Below are 7,500 nucleotides of genomic sequence, written 5' to 3' on the forward strand. Positions count from 1 at the left end.
GGAAGCCAAGGAATATGTATAAAAAAAAAAAAAAAGTGCAGGGTGGGGGAGTAAATTGAAACTAAAGATTGTCTGCAAACCTGTTTTTTCACGTTGAAAAGTTTATCCTGTAATCCAGTGTATTATAGGTAGATAGAGCATGTAGGCCTCTTAAACCATTTATTTGAATTTTTCTGAGATGTATTGCGCAATGTGGATTTTAAGATTTGTTGGCTGTTGCGAGAGAGTGAAGGGCAAAGCCTATATTGATTGATAGAATTTAATACAGGCCATTTCTCTTGCCTTAGTTATAATGGCCAAATTTTCCAAATTGTCGTGACTATCAAAGGTTGATTAAACATTGGGGAACTAGTTTATTGAATTAGAAGAAATGAGCGTCTTTATAAAATCAGAAGTGTCCTTTTCTAGAAGGCCTAGGTAGGATTTGATTCTCGCTCTGTAAGTGAATGAGGCCTTCATTAGATTAATTAAGTCGGTAAAGTGTTAGGACTTTTAGATGTTGCACGAGTGACTGGTCGCAATCTTCTGAACTGGGGGAGGGGGGATGGGGTGAGATCTAGTTCCTCCACACCTGTTGGTGTATATTCTAAAAGTACTAGTATTAGTGTATCCGTTTCAAGATGTATACGGGTTAAAGCAGATATTTACCCATTAGATTATTTCATCTTTTCATCTTTTATTTTTTATTAGTTATTTCTTCTAAGATGTAATTTTCTAAGACCAAGGCTCCTACATGGTCGTTTTGATTATGGAAAGTATTATCTGGAAATCTTTGAAAAATAGGATTTTAGATAAGTTGTATCAAATGCTTAATATGATGAGTGAATCCTCTTGGTCCGTGTTTATGATCTGAATGATTCTGCTAAAGAGGTCTGATAATTTGTTTTTTAAATATTGAATGATGTTTTGTTTTGCATAATGATTATAGATTGTCTTTTTTGCAGAGGAGGTTGGTCCTGTTGGAGTTCGAGTTTTTGGATGGTGAGTTCATACTGTATTTATTTACTATGGGATTGGGAAATTTAATTTTGAATATGGAATGAAAAATGGTATTTAGAATGGCTTGTCTTCTGGCCTCCTTTTAGAAAATCGGGAGTCCTTTTGATTTCAAGGAACTCCAGTTTGCTTACTCTAAACACTTATTTGTGCACAACTATATTACTTGAAATGAGTTTACTGCCCTTTATTTGAACTTGCGGTATATTTATTAATTTATATCCATTATTGCTTAAATTGAGTGGAAATAGAAATTTTGATTTGTTAAAAGCCAAAATTAGCTACTAAGATTCTCGTGTTAAGAATTTTAAGTGTTTACATTGCAAATCACATGTAATTTGTTACCCAACACTTATAATCATTTATAGGTGACTGTCCAACACCTTGAATAACATTTATGATGAGTGAATCCTCTTGGTCCGTGTTTATGATCTAAATGATTCTGCTAAAGAGGTCTGAATTTAAGAATTTAGTTTAAAAAGAGATTGAAATTTTATGCTTGTTATAGTGAATGTTGTTGCAATTTTGCAGGAGCTAGTGTGGTTCCTGTGCTATCAACATGACGTGCAGAAGAGGCGAGGAGTTTCCTCTAGGTAAGTTGCACCCACTTTCCCCAACCCGAGCAAAATATAAAGGGATGAGTAAACCCTCTTGGTCCGTGTTTATGATCTAAATGATTCTGCTAAAGAGGTCTGATAATAATTTGGGAGATGGGTGTTATATACATGTTCATAATTAGTTATTAATTTCCCATTTTAAATTTTCAGGAAATGGTTATCCTGATTTCAATGTCCAACTTTTGAAAGGATACTCAATTTGGTAAGTTTTCCTTTCAGATGTAATAATCTGAAGGTGAAATAATTTACTCAATGGTATTGAATAAGATCCTTTGTTAATCTTTAGCATTTTGTCTCAATTATAAAAGTGAAGTAGGCAAAACATGAATATAATTGGATTTTAAATTTGTTTAAACAGATATTACAAGTAACTTGTTTAATGTGCAAGTTTTTCCTGCGTTCTGTATCTCCAAGTTAACATTCTTGTTTCTTTGGTCGTAAGGACGCTAGATCAAAATCCAGGCTACTTATCGTTGGGGATTAGCTCTTTTAGCTATTCTTCAGGTTTATGCCGGAACATTTGATGGTGCATTTTCATCGCTGATCTTAAAACCCAGAATTGCATGTTAATGTATTTATTTTACTTTTTCAGGCATTGGGTTTCTTGTCTGATGTTGGTCAGTGAATGTGAAAGTGGTTTGAAGGTAAATATTGCATTTGTACTAGATGTACTTGTAAATTATTGTGTAGATTGTGGCACAGTGTACAGGATGAAAACCTTTTTTTCAGAGCATTGGGTTATGAAAACCGTGATTACTTTTTGACACCTGAAATATTCTGTGTAGGAAGTATATCTCTGGTAATTTTGACAAATTAAAAATGCCTTTTACTTTTTCAGATATGATGAAAGGAAATGTGCAAGCAGAATTGGTATATTAAAGTTTCACAAGGTATGGCCTTGCAAGTAATTTTGTAATATGAAAATTGACAATCATTGGATTAAAATAAACTTGCTTTATTAGAATATTTAATGTGATAATTAATGTAACCATATTTCAAGGAAACTGCATCTGTATTTGTGATGAGTGAATCCTCTTGGTCCGTGTTTATGATCTGAATGATTCTGCTAAAGAGGTCTGATTGGTTTTTAAAAGATTTAAGATTGTATATTTTTCATGCTTGTATTATATTGGAATTTTATTTTGCAGGATGCTGGTGATATTTCAAGGCTACCAATTTGACTAAATTGCAAGGTGTCAGGGCTTGTCATATTGGTAAGTTATCAAAACTTGGAAGATTGTTTATTTTCTAAAGTGATGAGTAAATCCTCTTGGTCCGTGTTTATGATCTGAATGATTCTGCTAAAGAGGTCTGATAATGGAAAAATACTGATGCACTCTATATTGGTAATAATTGGAAATTAATGAATTGCCTTATTTTTTCAGGAGAGCATGACTTGTGAAGATAAGTTTAAATTTGCTTTGGTAAGTGCTTTTTAATATTTTTGGCTTTACTTCATGAAATGCCTAAGTTCATTTTGTTTTTGCTTGTTCATAAATCCTCATTGTAGACATAACTATCATCTTGTGATTTGGAAAAATAGTTAGCATGTACTTTTTGATAGAAAGCAAAGTATATTTTACTTAAACTTCAATTTGCAGTGTGTATAAAAGCAACTACCATGTTTGATAGTTTATTTTCGGCGTTCTGTATCTCCAAGTTAACATTCTTGTTTCTTTGGTCGTAAGGACGCTAGATCAAAATCCAGGCTACTTATCGTTGGAGATTAGCTCCTTAGCTGGTCTTCAGGTTTATGCCGGAACATTTGATCAAGCACATTCTTTTCTCATCTTGGCCATAAACTGCACATAAGGAAAATTTATTTATTCATTGTTCTTGTTCCTTTAGGTATTTGGAGTTCACTGATGGTATTGGCCAGGGACTGAAAAGGGAGGAAAGGTGAGACCATGCTTATTGTATATAAACTTTGAACTACACAAGAAAATGTGTAGATTGTACCACATTGTGTACAAGATGAAAACCTTTTTTCAGAGCATTGGGTTATGAAAACCATGATTACGTTTTGACATCTGAGATCCTTGTTGTAATATTTCTTACTATGGCAATGTGGCTGGAGTCTTAAACTTTTCTCTTTTTTTCCAGATGTATTGAAAGAAATTAAGCAGGCGAGAGTTGGTATTTGATCTATACCGTCATGTCTGTGCCACAAGGTATTTTATTTTCGTCTGTGGTAGCATCTTAGCACAAAATTAATGGTTTACAGCCATGTCCTTAAATTGTCCATGTAATGTATAATTTTGATAACCCCTGATAGTATTTCATCTCACTTTACCTTCAAAATTTTCACATGATGAAAACCTTTTTATTCAGAGCATTGGGTTATGATAACCATGATTACTTTTTGACACCTGAGATAAAAGGCCATGGAAATAGATTGCATCATCTAGGGAAAATTACTGAACTTTTGTTTTTATATTTTTTCAGGGTGGTTCCAGAAGTAGCCATGAAGTTGCCGCCAGTGCTCACAAATAAACATTGATTGACTATACAATTTTTGTTTATCCTATATGTAGGGAAATTTTCAAGAGCATTTCTTGTTCATAAATGATTCTACAATATGAAATCCAAACCTCTTGTAATTAACGTAAGGGAATAAAAATAAGAGCAAAAGTGGCATTGTAGTTTTTGCACTAGGCTTTGATGCGTAAGGATTGGGTTTTATCGAAGAATGTAAATTAAATTTTACTTGTTTTACTAACGGCGGTGGACTATAAATTCTTTTAAAAGGATGTGCCATGCTTCATCCTGAAGCAAGTCATTGTAATGAACAGAAAATGCCGGCCATCCACACCACTGCCAGAGCAAGCGTGACCAAGAGTTTTACTAGACCCCGATGTGTAGCGGGAGGTCAATGACCATAGGCTGAAAGGCGGTAAATGTTGGGGCGGCTTGTCTGAAGACCGGGAACGCCCATTTTGCTGAATATTAAGTTGTCTTTGCACGGCTCGAACTGATTAAGTGTAATGAAAGTACCCCATTTTAATTGGACCTAATTTAATACGTAACCACTAAGTAAATTAAAGTTTTAGAAATGTACAGGATTATATATTTATGGCTGAAGATGTAAACGGAGACGAAGGCAGATGTCTAAGGATGGGGAAAGTGGCCGGGTTGGTGCAGTTTTGAGGAAGCGAGAATTGGCAGGAAAAAAATTGATTAGGAGCTGGTTTATTAAGTATGATTCCACCAGCCTATGCACACTAACAAAAAATTAGTTCCCCTAGTCCCCTGAACGACTTTCCTCTTAACCCGTTTCACTACTACGCTAACCTATATCTCTATACATCATTTGACATCTAACCCATTTTGTCCTAATTGCCTTTTTTTTGTCAATACTCGGTCATAATGCTGTAAGACCTTTCCTCGAGAACTTCGCCCTAGTGCAATATTTCGTATACGCTGCGAATGACCTTGGATGTTGACGCAGAAATGTATCAATAAATCCATACATCTTCGGGAAGAATTGTTATATAAAAGACGTAGACGCGTCCTGCACAACGTGGCGGGGAGTCTCGGTCGCAGAGGTCGCTGTTGGGTAGTGGCTAACGTGGAGTGGATGTTAAGAGTGCGTGCATCCCACTGATTATCGATATCTTGTATACCGAATGGGAAAGAGTCGGCAGAGCGATGAATCCGTCTTCAAGATATGGAACTTCCAAACGGAGGAAGTAGTTTCATGAGGAAATCCAGGAAGAGGACAGGGTCATGTGGAGAGTACGAAGTCAAAATACCTGTCAAAACGAAAGACGGTGATAAGCTACAAATTTGGTAATAGTTTTAAAGCATGCCTGTATTTACGGCACCGCAATACTTCATTCTGAGGCTAGACTTACGGCACTTCCTGTTACGCATGCTCACTTGGCATTTCGTACTTTTGCAAAATGAAATCAAGTCTGGCGAATATCGATATAGTTGCAGGCGTAAAGTCTGCCGATTTTGAGTTTTTCCAGGGTTCTGAAAAACTGAAAAGAGAATTGTTTCTTTACGCAAGCAGTACTCGATCAATCGAAGCTAGTTCATAACGATCCCCAAAAGGGACATTCGAGCCGTGTTTGAAGTTCGGGGAGATTAAATTTGCCAGTATTTATGGCGGTCGGAAGTTAGTCAAAAGGCCAGTGCCCGTATCAGGTAAAAAAAAAAAAAAAAAAAAAAAAAAGTCAGTCGATGTGTTCTTGTTCATAATTATTCATAATATCATGAACAGATTTACACGCCCTCCGAGTTGGCCCAGGGCTGCGCTGTACAGTAGTGATGGTGTGTGTGTGTACTCTGTCCTGAACTCTAGCAGCAGTGCATTTGTTGTAATTTTATGAACAGTTCTCTATTTTTATGGATAATATATTGAGTTTCTTGTTTACAGCTGTACAGAGGAAAACTATATTGTTTGTACTGTATTAGTAAACAAAACCAATATTCTAGGAAACCCTGTGTAGAATATAGCAGTTGCAATTGGGTCCTGTTCTCGATTTACAAGTTCTTCCTAGGAGCCGAGAACATACCCAAACGCTGCATAGTGATGACGCCGGGAACCAGCTGGGGCTAGGTTTCAAAAAAGAAACCGCAAGAGATGCATTCCCATTGGTACCAGCTACAGAGCTAGTGCAGTGACGTCACTGAATCCCGTGACTGGTCGTCAAATGACGCTGGCACTTCCTCAAAATTAAGCGAAATCATACTGCACAGATTGACTTACCACCGCGATCGGCAAATTATTGATGCGATTGACTTGGTAGACAGGGGACGCAAGCATTACGGCGAGCAGAACGCCACCCTGTTACATTATTTACAGGATTGAACACAAAATTTCTGAGACAGGGAACACCCTCCCCCCCTTCACCACCATAGCTGCCGGACTGGTAAATAGATTGTTTTATGCTTACGCTATGGAAACTGGAGTGCCTCGTGGTAATCCAGCTTCCACGTTAAGCGTTCGATTCAAACAAAACATCTGAGACAGTAGTTTGAAATAGCTGCCCCAGGCCGGGTCACTCGAGAGAAGAGGCCTGGACGAAGCTAGACGTCACAAATCTAACTGAACCGAACTGAACCGGCATACGAACCGCGGATAACTCACAGAAACGAGAGAGAGGGGGAGAGTTAATAACCCTTAAACCATTGCAGAATTTCGCCCTAAGGAAACGCGATGTTAATTGCTTCAGGCGCCGATGGAAGGTGGTCGCCAAAGTGTTCTCGGGTGTCGTTGCTCAGAGAAACGTAGGTGTGTGTTTCGTCCAGCAGTTCCTGGGCCTTCTGCAGGTAGGACGCACGACCAGGTACGACCAAGCACCACCACCGGGTTGCTGGTGTCGGAGGGCAACACAGTGCCATCCCCGCCCCCACCTGAGCAGAAATTAAGGCCCCTCGGTAGTCCTAGATTTTTTTATTATTATTTTTTTATTATTTTTTTTTTACGACTTGCATTCTTTGTCAGTATATTTCTTTCTCTTTTCGAGATAGCATAGGAAGTTTTTATCACACATAACTCTCTCTCACACACACACACACATACACACTCACACTCACACTCACACTCACTCTCTCGCGCGCACTCTCGCACGCACTCTCGCACGCACTCTCGCACACTCTCGCACACTCAAACACATACGCACACTCAAACACACACGCACAAACACACACGCGCGCGCGTACAGTTCTTTGCTTTAGCGCCGCTCTGCTCACTCGTTATCCTTGAACTTTGTACCCTTGTCCGTCCTCAAAGATGGTACAATATATTCCATGGTGATGCCCAGTGAGTTTTGTTATTATTCATAATGTTCATAGAATGCATGCGTATTCATTTACGATAGTTTTTCTTTTGTGTGTGTGCGTGTGTGTGTGTATGTGTACAGGCAAGGTTAATATTCCA

General features: G+C 37.9%; 1 long non-coding RNA gene and 3 other non-coding genes across 4 annotated transcripts in view; all 4 read left to right on the top strand.

Annotated features, from left to right (window-relative positions):
* Nucleotides 1-4,125, top strand: part of LOC113806245 (uncharacterized) — a 5,269-nt gene extending 1,144 nt beyond the window's left edge. The window contains exons 3-12 of the long non-coding RNA XR_003475769.2: nt 945-981; nt 1,528-1,589; nt 1,764-1,815; nt 2,206-2,257; nt 2,452-2,503; nt 2,762-2,827; nt 2,999-3,037; nt 3,462-3,512; nt 3,717-3,784; nt 4,059-4,125. This is a non-coding gene — a long non-coding RNA (uncharacterized lncRNA). The remainder of the gene's footprint in view (nt 1-944; nt 982-1,527; nt 1,590-1,763; nt 1,816-2,205; nt 2,258-2,451; nt 2,504-2,761; nt 2,828-2,998; nt 3,038-3,461; nt 3,513-3,716; nt 3,785-4,058) is intronic.
* Nucleotides 810-880, top strand: LOC113806251 (small nucleolar RNA SNORD18). The gene has a single exon (XR_003475771.1). It is a non-coding gene; the product is annotated as a small nucleolar RNA SNORD18 (small nucleolar RNA).
* LOC113806252 (small nucleolar RNA SNORD18) lies at nt 1,389-1,459 on the top strand. The gene has a single exon (XR_003475772.1). It is a non-coding gene; the product is annotated as a small nucleolar RNA SNORD18 (small nucleolar RNA).
* On the top strand, nt 2,862-2,932 carry LOC138861659 (small nucleolar RNA SNORD18). Its single transcript, XR_011398558.1, has one exon. It is a non-coding gene; the product is annotated as a small nucleolar RNA SNORD18 (small nucleolar RNA).
* Nucleotides 4,126-7,500: the final 3,375 nt, after the last annotated feature.

The sequence above is a fragment of the Penaeus vannamei genome, chromosome 4 (assembly GCF_042767895.1).
Source record: "Penaeus vannamei isolate JL-2024 chromosome 4, ASM4276789v1, whole genome shotgun sequence".
NCBI lineage: Eukaryota > Metazoa > Arthropoda > Malacostraca > Decapoda > Penaeidae > Penaeus > Penaeus vannamei.